The following is a 16,910-nucleotide window of genomic DNA, read 5'->3' on the forward strand; positions in this document are numbered from 1 at the left end:
CAACATATGCCCACTCTTCCTTGCAAAACCCTCCAAATCTGTCAGATTGCGAGGGCATCTCCTGTGCACAGCCCTCTTCAGATCACCCCACAGAGTTTCCATTCAGATTCAGGTCTGGGCTCTGGCTGAGCCATTCCAAAACTTTAACCTTCTGGTGAAGCCATTCCTTTGTTGATTTGGATGTATGCTTTGGGTCGTTGTCATGCCGAAAGTTGAAGTTCCTCTTCATGTTCAGCTTTCTAGCAGAAGCCTGAAGGTTTTGTGCCAATATTGACTGGTATTTGGAACGGTTCATAATACGCATTGCAAGGGGATTAGGGATTCTACGATGTTTAGCAAATGCAAGATGAGAATGTTTATTTTTCGAGCAGTGTCTGTGCAATAGGAATAGGAAGATGGCCTGGCTAAATGTCGTTTATCGTGCCCAGTATGTGTTTTATGGAGACTTTAATGTTTGTCCAGTAAGAAGTGATTTGAGGTCTTTCTGATCAAATGTGTCTCAGAAAATCTTGACTGTGCTGACACCTATGGCATCTGTCTGATGCTTTCCAACAACTTCTCATTTTTTAGTTGCTGCAAGGCAGAGTATAAGTAGCTTGTATTAAGTTTCCTTTATCTGTGCGTATTTAGCAACTATGGTAATGACAAGCTATTTAGCATTGCTTGTCTTAATTTTGACAGTGGGGGAATTTTCAGCTTAACCAGTTTGGGGGCTGGGGAGAGTTTATCAGTAGGTCTGGGGAAAGACTCAGTTGCCCATGGAGGGTGTTAGTGGACCAGGGCACGAGGAAAGCAGCTAATCTGAGCTTGAAGTGTATGTAAAACAATCTCACCTCGTAAAACAATCCATTCAGTTTAACCACTTGCCTAAAGGGCACTTATACCCCCTTCCTGCCCAGACCAATTTTCAGCTTTCAGCACTGTTGCACTTTGAATGACAATTGTGCAGTCATGCAACACTGTACCCATATGAAATTTGTATATTTTCTTGCACACAAATAGAGCTCTCTTTTGGAGGTATTTAATCGCCACTGGGTGTTTTATTTTTTGCGCTATAAACAAAAAAAAAAAAGAGCAAAAAAAATTTGAAGAAAAAAAGTTTTTGTATCTATTTTAACATTTTGCAAACAGGTATTTTTTCTCCTTCACTCATGTGCGTTGATGAGGCTGCACTGATGGTGGCACAGACAAGCAGCAGTGATGGGAAGCAGTGATGAGCTGGCACTGATGGGCAGCACTGCTGAATCGCACTGCAGGGCACAGGTGGGTGGCACTGCTGGGAACTGATCATCAGTGCCGATCCCTTCGCTGAAAATTGCCGATTCTTGGCAGTACATTCATCACGCAGCCGATAACCGGCAACTGCATTTACCCGGTGATCGCTCTGTCATTGGACACTGTGTTCAGTGGCGAGGCCGGGTGCGTGCCACTAGGGGCATGTCCTGGAATGACATCCATGGACGTCGTCCCAGGATTACATGACCACACTGTAGCTGTCCTTTGGCTATAGTGCGGTTGGGAACTGGTTAAAATAGAAATGAAGCGCAAAACATTTATGTATACAGAATTTATACAGCTTATCTGAGCTCCCAAAAACCAGGGGGTGAGGAGCTGAAGTTACACTCAGCTCTCAGAGCTCTCCTCGCTGAGGTGTGCAAATTGGAGGGAAAGGTGACACTCTTCATACAGCACACACAGGAACAACACGGAGGCTGTCATTCACAAGCTGTGTGCCAGAGATCCCCCTCCCGTCACGTTTTTCCTTTTGGTGCCAGGGAAACTTGTTAGAAGTGACTCAGGCAGATAGAGGAGCTAGGCAGCAGAGAGAAATGACCTTGCTACAGACTGAGACAATTAAACACTGTAAAGGGATATGCTTTGTTCGTATTTAATTTCATGTCTGAGCCAAATAGAAGTGCTCACCATCCAATTTCCTTGATTTTCTACAAGGGCAGGATGTTCCTACAGAAGCAGTCATTGAATGATACACAGGTTTGTCAGGCCAATCAGATCCCACTTAAATGGGAATGCTGCATGAATCTGTTGCACTTCAGAAGTGGGTAGGGACCATTTTGGGGTGGCAACGTGGAAAAAATGATTTTCAGACTGTAAACTTGTCCAAAGTAGTCAAAACTTCATCAAGCTGGGTAATAAAAGGTTGAGAAATAAGGGGGGGGGGGGGGGGGGTCTGGGTGGAAGGGGGGTCATCAGTGTATGGAAATTTTCTCCCATCGTTATGCTTTTTAAGTCCCTGGCCTAATTTACTGTTCTAATAAATGGTTCTGAAATTAACATGAAAATTAGTGGCAACAATAAACATCCTTGCCGTGTTCTTCTGACAAAAGAAAGCCAGGCCATCATCCTAGGCAAAAAAGCTTTGAATGTATGAGTGTTGCTCTGATGTCCCATGCTAGTCTGTCAAAGGCCTTCTTAGTGTCAGTTGAGAGCAGGCCCTCAACTTACCACAATCTGGCCCAGTGTACATTGTTAATGGACTAGATCGTGTTGCCTCTTGACTCTTTTGGCCATGAAGCCTACTTTATCTAACCCAAGCATTTTTATTGGGAGAGGACGACATCCAGAGGGTTGGGAACAGGACACGGTCACTAACTGCTTTGTGGTATTCAGCAGGTTCAGGGGGAAACAGCAATTGAAAAACAGCAGTTTTTTTTTCTTGCCCAAAATAATCAATCTTTTATAAGCAAGCCTCCAGAATCACAATTTAACTATACGATCATATACTAGAATCTCAATTGAGAATTTATTTATTTATTTTTTTTAGTTTTAGGCTTGTTGCACACAAACAGTATAGGAGGTGTGAAAAGGACGGAGTATTTATTTGGCTTTTCTAAACAAGGTTTGGGTGTATTTATGTATAAGTGCAGCACTGAAGATCTGTTCTAGCCCTCTGGTGTCTCAATGAGGCCTGAATGTTACCATGACAACACAGCAAGGATACATCTCAACATTGTCAGAAATGTTTCTAACGCTCAGGGATAGCTGAGCCTGTATGCCAGACTAACTGCAAAAACCTAACCTTTTCTGCTGCATATAAAAGGAGGGATCTTTAGAGGAGCCCTGGGAAATTTTGAAGAGAGGCTATGTGGCATCAGGCAAGCTGCAGATGTACTATGGATAAAGCTAACAGTACATGGAGGGAAATTTGAGCTGTGGGTAGACTTGTTTGATTTTCAGGTCAAAGGATGTTGAGCAGGTAAGTACAAAGGAGCCAGGCAACAAATTGCCTGCTGAAAAGCAGCGGCATCCCATCCAATGCAGTCACTGTTCGGGTATGCTGCCAGCCATAGGTAACCATAGGCTCCTCACAAGACCTCCTCTCTAGTTCCCTCGTCTCCTCCTATGCCCGCCTCCAGGACGTCACCCATCCTCTGTAACTCCGTACCCCAATCCATCAGACTATCACCTACTCTCCTCTCCTTTAGGCGCACCCTGAAAACCCACCTCTTCAGGGAAGCCTACTCCACCCCCAGCTAATTGCCACCCTCCTCCATTCTTCCTACCACTCCATCCCCGACAGCCATTTCCTCCTGTACCACTATCCCCTCCCTCCTAGATTGTAAGCTCCAAGGAGCAGGGTCCTCGAACCCCTCGTGTATCGCATTGTATTGTTATTGTACTGTCTCATGTATTGTCCCCCTTTGTAATGTACAGCACTGAGCGAACTATTGGCGTTTTATAAATACTGTATAATAATAATAAATAATAATAGGTGTCGGCTGCCAGAATACAACAGCAAGGGAGATTTCTCCATCTATACTGTTTAGTGTGGATGCAGGAATGAATATTTCTCTTGTTCAGAGAAAATTTACATTGGATGGCCAACTTTAGCATGCTTTATTACTAAAGGATCCAAATGGAGATGGGATTTACAAATTAATAAGCCACGACCGTGAAAACTGCAAGTTCTGACAGCCTTAGCGACTGTTGGTTTGTAGTTTTCAGTGAATTAACACTGTGCTGTGGAGCTCTGTGGTGGTTCATTGAAGCTACCTGTCAAAATATCTGCTTGCTCGTACATCCTGTACAGCAACCAGATATTCTGACAGGTCTGCAGGAGACCTGCATGGCATCAGCGATCTACTGATCGCTGGTGCAATGCTTTCCAGGCTCCTGTCAACAAAAATAAATGTATTTTTTTACCTGCAACAAAATGTGCATTTAATTATTTTTCTAAAAGGTGAACTTCTCCTTTAAGGTCCTTGTATAAATCTGCAATAAATAGATTAGGATATGACAGTTCATTGTCCATAATGAGTACATGTGCCAACGGATAGTCTAGTCTGTATACTAAACATTAGCACAATGTAAGTAAGGCAAGTTTCCATGGTAAGAGGTATGCAATTTTAGGCAGGAAAGATGTTCAGACGGTAAAGGACAGGGGGGGGGCGTGGTCCAAAAAGGATAAGTACATTCTTTATGGCACAAATGCAATGAAGAAGGAGGGAGTCAGGAGGTTAAGACACTCGTTACTTCATTTAAAGTATATCAGTGGTCAAAATGTAAAATCTTATTCAGTTCTGCATTGTATTTCAGCTATTCCTAGTCTACATCTGTTACTCTGAATGATCTTGAAATCTGTACATGTACTCTGAAGTTCCCAAGATGTTTACTTCCTTGAAATCCATTACTTTTGGTGGTTAAACCTATAAGGCTGCAGCTGGACCTGAATGATTCATACAACGGTAAAAGTGATGACTTGAATACCTTGTGCCATAGGCCATACAAACATAAGTGTTACTTTTGCTGCAACTGTGTGAGAAGCTTAACACCGGATTTTCTGAACATTTACAACATTTTTCTGGCAGTAAGGTCCAGGAGAGTTTTTTTGTAGGGTGACATGCTCAGGAGACAAACTCATCTATAGTAACAACAAGGGAAGTTTATAGTATTAAACCCAAAACAAGTAATATATTGCAGCTTACCAATCAGTCATGGCTGCATTTTTCTGTTTTTAGACATTTATTCCCCTCTGTTTTCACCTGGTGATCTGGCCGAGAACACACCCCTCTATTTGAAGGACCCCAATCTGGATAAAAAAAAAGGCACAGGGGCACCGCAGCATTGCTTTTCTGGGGGAAGGGGAGTGTTAGTGTGTCTCAATCTGCTAGTCCAACTACAGTGCCTTGAAAAAGTATTCGTACCCCTTGAAATTTTCCACATTTTGTCATGTTACAACCAAAAATGTAAATGTATTTTATTGGGATTTTATGTGATAGACCAACACAAAGTGCTACATAATTATGAAGTGGAAGGAAAATGATAAACGGTTTTCAAAATTCTTTACAAATAAGCGAAACGCGTGGTGTGCATTTGTTTTCAGCCCTCCTGAGTCAATACTTTGTAGAACCACCTTTCACTGCAATTACAGCTGCAAGTCTTTTTGTGTATGTCGCCAACAAGCTTTGCAAAATGGCTCAAGCTCTGTCAGATTGGATGGAGAGCATCTGAACAGCAATTTTCAAGCCTTGCCACAGATTCTCAATTAAATTTACGTCTGGACTTTCACTGGGCCATTCTAACACATGAATATGCTTTGATCTAAACCATTCTATTGTAGCTCTGGCTGTATGTTTAGGGTCGTTGTCCTTCTGGAAGGTGAACCTCCGCCCCAGTCTCAAGTCTTTTGCAAACTAACAGGTTTTCTTCTAAGATTGCCCTGTATTTGGCTCCGTCCATCTTTCCATCAACTCTGACTAGCTTCCTTGTCCCTGCTAAAGAAAAGCATCCCCACATGTTGCCACCACGTTTTACGGTGGGGATGGTGTGTTCAGGGTGATGTGCAGTGTTTGTATTCCACTATACATAGCATTTGCTCTGCTTATTGGCCAAAAGTTAAGTTTTGGTCTCATCTGACCAGAGCACCTTCTTCCATGTTTTCTGTGTCCCCCCCCCCCATGACTTCTTGCAAACTGCAAACAAGACTTCTGATGGCTCTTTCAACAATGGCTTTCTTCTTGCCACTCTTCTATAAAGGCCAGATTTGTGAAGTGCACGACTAGCAGTTGTCTTGCGAACAGATTCTCCCACCTGAGCTGTGGATCTCTGCAGCTCCTCAGTTACCGAGGGCCTCTTGGCTGTTTCTCTGATTAAAGCTCTCCTTGCCCGGCCTTTCAGTTTAGGTGAACAGGTTGATCACCGGGTCCCGGCCGGCACCTGGAGATTGTCGTGCATCACCAACGGGGTAGAGACCTGCATGTAAAAAATACAGATCTCTCCGTCAGCTCCTGCACATTGTTTTGTATTGCGCTGCATAGCAGAGCAATACAAAGCAATGTGCTTAAACAGTAAAGCGCACACACGGCACACAGTTAACCCTTTGACTGCCCCAGATGTTAACCCCTTCCTGCCCAGTGTCCTTAGTACAGTGTCATTGCTTTTTATTGGCACTGATAACTGTATTGGTATCACTGGGGATGTTTGTGACAGTCAGTTCCCCCCAGTGTCAGAATGCCCACCACAGTCCCGCTTATAAGTCGCTGAACGCCGCCATTACTAGCATATAGAAAAAAAATTCCAGTATCTATACCGCCATTTGTAGATGCTATAACTTTGACATAAACCATTTACACATATTGGGATTTTTTTTTATTTTTTTAGCAAAGACATGTAGCGGAATACATTCTGGCCTAAATTTATGATGAAATTAGATTTTTGTAATGTTTTACTGGACATGTTTAATACCACAAAGTCAAATATTGTTTCCCCCCAAAATTGGTTTTATTATAGCGCCCCCAAAAAAAAAAAAAAAAACCACAACACACAGCAGAGGAGATAAAGTACCACTGAAAGAAAGCTCTAGTTGTGGGGGGAAAAAACCCAAACACAAATTTAATTTGGGTGCAGTGTTGCATGGCTGTGCAATTATCAGTTAACGTAACGCAGCACCGTATCACAAAAATGGCCTGGTGAAGAGAAAAAAAAAAAAAAAGGGGGGGGGGGGATGTAGGGCAAATCCTCTGGATGGCAAGTGGTTAAACTCCACCACAACTTTATCCCTGATCTGTCTGATGTGTTAATTGGCCTTCATGATGCGGTTTTTGTTCACTTGTGTTCTCTAACAAACCTCTGTGGGCTTCACAGGACAGCTGTATTTATACTGAGAATAAACTACTCACAGGTGGACTATTTACTAAATTAAGTGAATTCTGAAGGCAACTGGTTCCACTAAATTTTAGTTAGGGGTATCAGAGTGAAGGGGGCTGAATACAAATGCACGCTACACTTTTCAGATTTGTAAAAATTTTTGGAAACCATTTATCATTTTCATTCATCTTCACAATTATGTGCCAAGGTGTTGGCCTATCAAATAAAATCTCAATAAAATACATTTACATTTTTGGTTCTAACATGACAAAATGTGGAAAATTTCAAGGGGTATGAATACTTTTTCAAGGCACCGTAACACATTGAAGCCAAAACTTTAGCTCACACTGCAGTTAGGGCACTTTCACTCTGATCCACAGCAAAAAATATACTAAAAACTAGGGAGGCACTGATTTTAATTGCCCAAAAATAAGGATATTGGCGTTTTGTCAATAGAAAGAAAAGAAAAAAAAAAGAAGGGGGGGGGGTTTGCATAATAGACTTCAATGCATTTCAATGGGGTGGTGATATTTTTATGACCATACAGTTACAAGAAAAAGTATGTGAACCCCTTGGGATTACATGGAGTTTTGCATGAATTGGGCATAAAATGTGCTCTGAACGTCATCTAAGTCACAACAATAGAAGAACACAGTCTGCTGAACATAATACTACACAAACATTAGATGTTGCCATGGTTTAATTTCACATAACATGTAAACATTCACAGTGCAGGGAGGAAAAAGTATGTGAGGCCCTAGCTTATTGACTTCCCCCAGAGCTAATTGGAGCCAGGAGTGAGCCAACCTTGACTCCAATCAGTGTGATGATATTGGATGTGTTGCTGACAGCTGTCCTGCCCTTAAAAAACACGCACCTGTTTTGGGTTTACTGGTTTCAAGAAGCACTGTCTGATGTGAACCATGCCTCGCAGAAAAGGCTCTCAGAAGACCTACGATCAAGAATTGTTGACTTGCAAGAAGCTGGAAAGGGTTACAAAAGTATCTCCAAAAGCCTTGATGTTCATGTGTCCACGGTAAGACAGACTGTCTACAAATGGAGAAAGTTTAGCACTGTTGCTACTCTCCCTAGGCATGGTCGTCCTGTAAAAATGACTGCAAGAGCACAGCGCAGAATGCTGCATGAGGTAAAGAAGAATCCCAGAGTGTCAGCTAAAGACCTACAAAAATCTCTGGCACATGCTAACATTTTTGTTGACACATCTACAATAAGGAAAAAATTAAACAAGAATGGAGTACATGGGAGGACACCATGGAGGAAGCCATCGCTGTTCAAAAAGAATATTGCAGCACGTTTGAAGTTTGCAAAAGAGCACCTGGATGTTCCACAGCACTACTGGCAAAATATACTGTGGACAGATGAAACCAAGATTGAGTTGTTTGGGAAGAACACACAACACTATGTGTGGAGAAAAAAAAAGCACAGCACACCAACATCAAAACCTCATCCCCACTGTAAAACATGGCGGAGGGAGCATCATGGTTTGGGGCTGCTTTGCTGCCTCAGGGCCTGGACGGATTGTTGTCATTGATGGGAAAATGAATTCCAGAGTTTATCAAGACATTTTGCAGGAAAACGTACGACCATCTGTCCGCCAACTGAAGCTCCTCAGAGGATGGGTGATGCAACAGGACAATGACCCAAAGCATACAAGTAATTCAACAAAACAATGGCTGCAACAGCACAGAATACGCCTTCTGGAGTGGCCCAGTCAGAGTCCTGACCTCAACCCGATTGAAATGCTGTGGCATGACCTTAAGAGAGTGATTCACACCAGGCATCCCAAGAATATTGCTACACTGAAACAGTTTTGTGAAGAGGAGTGGTCCAAAATGACTCCAGATCGTTGTGCAGGTCTGATCTGCAACTACAGGAAATGTTTGGTTGAGGTTATTGCTGCCAAAGGAGGGTCAACCAGTTATTAAGTCCAAAGGTTCACATACTTTTTCCTCCCTGCACTGTGAATGTTTACATGTTATGTGCAATTAAACCATGGCAACATCTAATGTTTGTGTAGTATTATGTTCGACAGACTGTGTTCTTCTATTGTTGTGACTTAGATGACGTTCAGAGCACATTTTATGCCCAATTCATGCAAAACTCCATGTAATCCCAAGGGGTTCACATACTTTCTTGCAACTGTATATGCCTCATCAAAAAGCAGGCAGGATTTTTTCAGACTGCAATGGACCCCAGTGTGAAGACCTACATAGGAAAGCATTTTCTTCAGCTGTTCTTGCACTTTTTTTTTTTTTTTTTACGCAAAAGTGCTTCAGAGACTCCTCAGTGTTAAAGCAGCCTTACACAAGCATGTACAGCAACCATTTTGTTTCCTTTTAGAATACATTTCACACGAATAAAAGCGGATCATTGTAAGCATCCCTGTCAGTAGTACATGGTTTGTATCAACACCAACAGATTTTCAGGAGAGCATGTTCTGTTATAAAACAGACATGATTGCTGGATTACCAGGTGAAAAAAAATAAAAGGAAGCCTAACAAAGAAAACTAATACAGCCACCACATCTAAAAATTGGTAAGCAGCAATATAATAGAGGTTTGCTTTTAGGTTTAATACCGCTTTAAGAAAAGATCCATGCACAAAAAAAAGGTGCTTTCAAAAAGTTGGAATATGCCATATTGTAAGTCTATACAATGATCAAGGGCAACGACAGTAAAGCCAAAAATATTAGCACCCCTGCTTTTCTCAGATAATGCACCACTTCGCCTGGACATTTGTTGCAAATACAAAATGTTTAGGCATTCTCATGTTTATTTCTTTTGTTTGTATTGATATGACACAAAGTGGAGAAACAAAAAGCCAAATCTGACATTCCATCCAAAACCCCCAAAATGGACTGGACAAAATTATTGGCACCTTCTCAAAATTGTAAGAAATAATAGCATTCCAAGTTTGTGATGCTCCTGTAGTTTGTAATTAAACTCACCTATAACAATTAACAGGTGCTGACAATATAGAAATCACACCAGCAAACAGTTAACATGGTGAAAAATTTACTCAACCTTCCTGTTGTGTGTCACATGAAGTATAAAGAAGAGAAAGAGCAGCAAAACATTGTCTGAGGATTTGAGAACAAAAATTGTGGAAAAGCATGGACAATCTCAAGGTCACAAATCCATCTCCAGAGAGCTTAAAGTTCCTGTGTCCACTGTACGCTACTTTGACAAGACATTTTACAGCCCATGGCACTGTAGCCAATCTCCCTGGAAATGGATGACAGAGAAAAAGTGATCAAAGATTGCAACGAAGGATTGTTTGAATGGTGGATAAAGAACCTTGATCAACTTCCAGACCAATTCAAGCTGACCTTCAGGCACAGGATACAAGTATGTCAACGTGCACTATATGTCGCCATCTGAATGAAAAGGGACGCTATGGTAGGAGACCCAGCAGGACCCCACTGCCAACACAAAAAGCCAGATTGGAGTTTGCCAAAACTTACCTAAGAAAGCCAAAATCCTTTTGGGAGAATGTTCTGTGGACAGACGAAACAAAAATTACAGCTTTTTGGTAAAGCCCATCATTCTACTGTTTTCAGAAAATTTAATGAGGCCTTTAAAGTAAAGAATAGTCCCTACAGTCAAACATGGTGGACGTTCACTGATGTCTTGGAGTTGCTTTGCTGCTTCAGGCACTGGGTGTCTTGACTGTGTGCATGGCATTATGAAATCTGAAGGCTACCAAAGAATTCTGGGGTGCAATGTAGGGCCCAGTGTCAGAGTTGAGTTTGTCAGAGGTCATGGGTCTTACAGCAGGACAATAAAAGCACATGTCAAAAAGCACCGAGAAATGGTTTAAGACAAAAGCACTGGAGAGTACTGAACTGGCCAGCAAGGAGTCCAGATCTCAATCCCATGGAGCACACGTGAAGAGATCTCAAAAACAGCAGTTGTGAAAATGAACCCTTCCAATCTGAGACCAGGAGCAATTGATAAAAAGTAGTCCACAATTCCAGCAGAGAGGTGTAAAAAACCTAATTGGTGGTTACAGAAAGTGATTGATTTCAGTTATTTTTTTCAAGGCTTGTGCTACCAAAATATTAAATTGAAGGTGTCAATTTTGCCCAGTCCAGTTTTGGAGTTTTACATGTCAGATTTGGTGGTTTCTCCACTTTTTTGCATCACACCAATACAAAACAAAATAAAACATGAGAATGCCTAAACATTTGCAATTGCGACAATTTCCTGGGCGAAGTGTTGCATTTTCTGATAGAAATGCAGGGGTGCCAATATTTTTGGCCATGACTGAATATCCAAAGCACTTTGACATTGCTGAAAACAGTCAGTTTTACAATTGGCTAACTTTGAATACCAAATACCCAGGCATGCAACACTGCACCCCAAATGAAATTATTTAGAGCTCACTTTTGGTGGTATTTAAATCTCCACTGTTATTTCTTTTTTTAAATTTTGAAAAAATGTGTTTGTTAAAACAAATATAAAATCGATATTTCAGGCCAAAATGTATCCTGCTACCTTTTATGGTAAAAATAACCCAAATTGGTATAGATTTTTAAAAGAAATATGGGGTTTTATTTTTCTTTTTACATCATACTTACCTAGGTGGATGCAGCATCGGTCCCCTGCCGGCTCCAAGTGTGAGAACTTAGCGATCACATGTTCACTTAGTTCCCACATCCACTCTGAGCAGAGAACAGTGACTGTCAGTCACCGCTGTCGGTTCTGGGAGCCAAAAGACCTTCTCCTTTAACCTCCCTGGCGGTATGATCATGTCAGGAATTTTGTGCTGAAAGCGGTACCTTTTTTTGCATGGAATTATGTAGTTTTTTGTTGTAGGCTGTAATTTTTAGGAATAACTCACTGAAATCTGTCCGAACAAGAGTCTATTAAACATTCCGGATATGATAAAACTTGAAACACAAAACCATAAATTATAATTTAATTAATAATCATAAAAAATAATAATATAATAATAATCAATTTAATTCAATAATATAATCAAACCAAAAACACTGAAATTTGAAATACAGAGGCAAATTCGCACATCGCTGAGCAAAGTCGCAAAATCGTTTTCAGTGTCTGATGACGAATTTCCCCACAAATCATTATCACTCAATTCTGCAAGTGGTTCTGATTTACTATCGCTGTTCTAAAACCGCTTTTGATGTAAAGGGACGCTTTTTGGCCGCCATGGACTTTTCTAAGTTTCCAGGCAGAAAGAACAGTCAAAATGCAGGCAGGGCACAGGACAAAGCAGTAGGGACAAAATGTATGTGAAATGCAGTGAAAAAGCAATGACAGCAAAAATGTCATTTTTTAAAAAATTCAAATTTCCCGCCGCCCGAACGTTCCGACGTCACGGGGACCGGAACACGGAAGTCAGATGCCGGCATCCGCCGGAGGAGATGGACGGGGATGCTGCAGGGGACACATCGTGGGAGCGAAGGACAAGGTAAGTGCTGCAGGGACCCCCAGAGAACGCTGCATGGTAAGCCCGAGTGTAGCTCGGGGTTACCGTTCTTGGTATAGAAATTCTACCCCGAGCTACACTCGGGAAAACCGCTAAGGAGGTTAAGTCTTTGTGAAAGTTATAGTCTACAAACCATGGTATATGTGATTCTATTTTTGGATTTTTATTTTTTAATTGTTACGTTCTGATCTACTGACAACCTATCATTTCTTGAGGCCCTAGAATTCCCCTACAAAAAGTCCCCTATGAGATTTTTGCTGACAGGTTCTCTTTTTGGAGACATCCAAGAAGGGGAGGGGAGGGGAGCGGACGTGTCTTCAAATCTTGAAGGTTACGAGGGCCTCTATGAATTCTTTCCATAGATTTTTTTATTGGATTCAAGTCAGGTGATTGGCTGGGTCATTCTAGCAGCTTTATTTTCTCTCTGAAACCATTTGAGAGTTTCCATGACTGTTTGGGATCATGGTCTTGCTGTAATGTCCACTCTTTTATCATCCTGGTAGTTGGCAGCAAATTATTATCAGGAATGTCTTGGTACATTTTTTCATTTATCCTTCCTTCAATGATACAATGCCTTGAAAAAGTATTCATACCCCTTTTCCACATTTTGTAATGTTAACCAAAAACATTTATTGTACTGGGATTTTATGTGAGACCAACAGAGAAGTTACAATTGTTAAGTGGAAGGAAAAAGATAAAAATAGTTTTCAGATATTTATTTGTAAAAAAAAATTGAAAAGTGTGGCATGCATTTGTATTCAGCCCCAAATTTCAAGGGGTATGAATACTTTTTCAAGGCACCTGTATGAAGCGCACCAGTACCGTATGCTAAAACAGCCCCACATCACGAGGTTCCCACCTCCAAACCTCACTGTTGGTATGGCATTTTTGGGGTGAGGTGCAATGCCATTCGACCTCCAAACATGGTGTGCATCATGGCATCCAAAGAGTTCAATTTTGTTCTCATCTGACCAGACTATATTCTCCCACTATTTCACAGGTTTACCCAAATGTGCAGCAAACTTTAAACAAGCTTCAACATGCTTTCTCTTCAGCAGTGGAGTCTTGCGTGGTGAGCGTGCATACAGGCCATGGATGTTGAGTGCATTACTAATGGTTTTCTTTGAAACAATTGTACCTGCTAATTCCAGGTCTTCCTGAAGCTCTCCACAAGTGGTCCTTGGCTCTTGGACAACTCTGATCATTTTCACTTCTGTGTCATAAATCTTGTGACAAGCACCTGGTCGTGGAAGGAAAACCTTGGATAGGGCCGTATTCAAAAATACTCCAAGCAACAAGGTTCCAGCACTAACTTCTGGAGATTGAGGATCTGCCCATATGTTTGAACCGGAGTTCGTCCATATATCCCACTGTGGTGGTGCCCTGCAAGTGCAGCAGAGTAAGAACCGGGGCTGACTCCTCGGGGAATAGCCCAAATGCAGTGGATAGGCCAAAGGGAAGGGCAAAAAAAACTGCAAGTTGCACGCTCACAGTGAAACACGGGTATTGTTGATACATCACAAACTGGGCACATGCAACTCTTTAAGCTCCCAGAGGCCATCCTGGATAGAGAAAAGAAATAGCAGAATTTCTGCACTTAATCTTAACAGATCAGATATTGTAGAAATGGTTTTCAAAACCTTTAAATCTAGTATGGGATGGAAAGTCTCTTACTGCCTTGAGGACAGTGACCAGGTTTGGGTATAAACTTTGAAACTTCTTGTTTTTGGGACAAATCACTAATAACCATTGATAAGGAAGCTATGCCAGATCAGCAAAGTCCACAAATCTTTGAGGAGAGGCTGGCAAGTTTGTCAGCATGAAGCGGTGTTGAGGCAAAGATTGAAATTCCAACTTGTAGCCTATAGATACAATGTTCTGAATGCAGATGTCTGAAATGACCTGGAACCAGATGGCCACAAAGGCCAATTAGTATCCCTCCATCCCACTTTGACATGGATTTGCAGGACTTGTGGGGCTAGGATTTATACAGGAACAGACGTCCCTCCAGGTGGACGCCATATGGCCTCCTTTTACGAGCGCACATTGCTCATGCCCTCAGGGCCACGCTGCGGTGCAATCTTTCACTGGCCGTGTACCTCGGACACAGCCGATGACAGATCTGTCTACCGGCCCCGTTGCCAGTACCATGTGACCAATCACAACAGGTCACAAGACAGTTGTATACAATGGATGGCTTCCTTTCATGCCATCCATTGTATACAAGTCTGTCTAGCTGTGAATGGTCACAGTGATAACATGCACAAGCTGGGCCAATCACAGCCCAGCTGTGCCATGTGATTAGCCATTGCGAAATCACAGCTAATCACACACAAAAAAAAAAAAAAAAAAAAAAACTCTGAATCTATTCAAATAATTAAAAAAAATTCTATTTTTTTTTTTCGTACTGTCACCAGTCAGTGTCCCTGATCACCCCCATGCCAGTTAAATGATGACGCTGTACTGCACTGGTGACCGTAAGTGAAGATCATTTTTTTAAATTTCTTCATTTTCCAAAAAAATGACAAAAGTTACAACTTTAAAAAAACTCACCATGCCTGTTATGAAATACAGCAGACTGCCTACTTTGCAAAAAGGGGTCATTTGGGGGATATCTGTACTGTTCTGCCATTCTTGGAGCTCAAGAAAATTAGATTGGCGGTCAGTACTTCAGGGTCGATCAATTTTCAGATAAATCCTATAGTTTTTGAACTCTATAAAAAACTTTCCTACAGACTAAATCATAAATACTAATTTGGGTTATTTTCACCAAAGACATGTAGCAGAATACGTCTTGGCCTAAATTTATGAAGAACAATTATTTGCAAACTTTTATAACAGAAACAAAAGAAAAACATGTTTTTTTCTTCAACATTTTCGGTCTTTTTTTTTGTTAATTTTGGCAAAAAATAAAAACCCCAGTGGTGATTAAATACCGCCAAAAGAAAACTCTAGTTGTGTGAAGAAAATTACAAAATTTTAGTTTAGGTACAGTGTTGCATGATCACGCAATTGTCCTTCAAAGTGTAAGAGCGTTGAAACCTGAAAATTGGCCTGGGCAGGAAGGGGGTAAAAGTGCCCTGTATGGAAGTGGTTAAACATGGGGATGTTCTCAACAGGAACCGGAGTCTTGTGAAGACCAGAAATGGCCAGGTCCACAATTCCAAGGATAAGTTCACCTTTGGGAACATGTTTCAAATGCTGCAACCACTGCCCTCCTCCCTGTGAAAGCAGTATAGGGAGAAGCTCCCTGTACAAGCTGTCACTTTTCAAAAACAGCGTTCTGTGAATGAACTACAAGTCCTGACAGCCTTAGCAGCTATCGACGTGTAGTTCATTGCTTCCACCTGTCAGTATATCTGCTTGCTCGTACATCCATGAACTGAAAAAGTCTTAACTGGCCTGGGGCCTTTTTTTTGGGGGGGGGGGCTGAAGCTAGTAACTATAGATGCTAACGAAACGGGTATCTCTGCAGCCCGGGAAATTTAGAGAGACTCTGTAGGACAGTGAGTGGAAGCATGCTTGCTGTTACTGCATTCTGAGTCTGCCATCATTGCTGCAATTTCCTCCATAAACTCAGATATAGTAGCTGAGAATTCGTCCCTAGGTAAAGACCGAAGACAGAGCAACACCTGAAGGGTTTAGGAAAACAGAGTGCTGCAAGATTGGACTATCGTCAAATCCATTGAAGGGGACAAGACACCCCCCCCCCCAAAAAAAAAAAAAAAACCACTTAGCGAAACACAAGCTGACCAGGCTTCAGGAATTCTGAAGATCCATCTTACTGTACAGAGTTAAAGACTGCCCACAATGGTACTCAAAAGCAATGCTAGAGCAGAAAGGATTAATGCAATCTGTGAGGCAGCAGGGAGCCAACGTAATGCCAAGAGGATCATATTTGATATGTATTACCGCTGCTCAAGGTAGAGAGAGACTCCCAATATCCAGCACAACTCCTCCTGTAGGTGTTAGCGTTTACCTGCCAGTCCCCCGCTGTATTTCCACTGCCTGTATTGGTTTTATCTTGGTCCAATAAAGTGGATTGTTTGGAGTGCAGCCAAATGGACGTCCTTTGTTCTCATCGTATATTTGATGTAGAAAAAGGAGAGATATGGCAATAGGATCTGCATGCACTCAAAGTGGCACATGTATGCACAGCATGGCCATCAGACAGAACACTTACAAATGAAATATGATCCCTTGGATACTACTGGAACAAACTACCATATCATTTCCACCACTCTAATCCACCTTTGATGCATTTGGGGCAATCTTTATGTTTTGTTCATCAGCTTGCTTCGTGCGTAGCCGTTCTGTCTTGGTGGAAACTAATT

The 16,910-nt window shown here is 41.7% G+C and overlaps 1 protein-coding gene across 2 annotated transcripts in view; it reads right to left on the reverse strand.

Annotated features, from left to right (window-relative positions):
• Positions 1–16,910, reverse strand: part of SPIN1 (spindlin 1) — a 93,970-nt gene that overhangs the window by 12,828 nt on the left and 64,232 nt on the right. The gene's annotated exons all lie outside the window — the stretch shown is intronic.

Source organism: Staurois parvus, unplaced genomic scaffold (genome assembly GCF_062004578.1).
Source record: "Staurois parvus isolate SC_StPar_1 unplaced genomic scaffold, SC_StPar_1.0 ptg001432l, whole genome shotgun sequence".
Taxonomy (NCBI): domain Eukaryota; kingdom Metazoa; phylum Chordata; class Amphibia; order Anura; family Ranidae; genus Staurois; species Staurois parvus.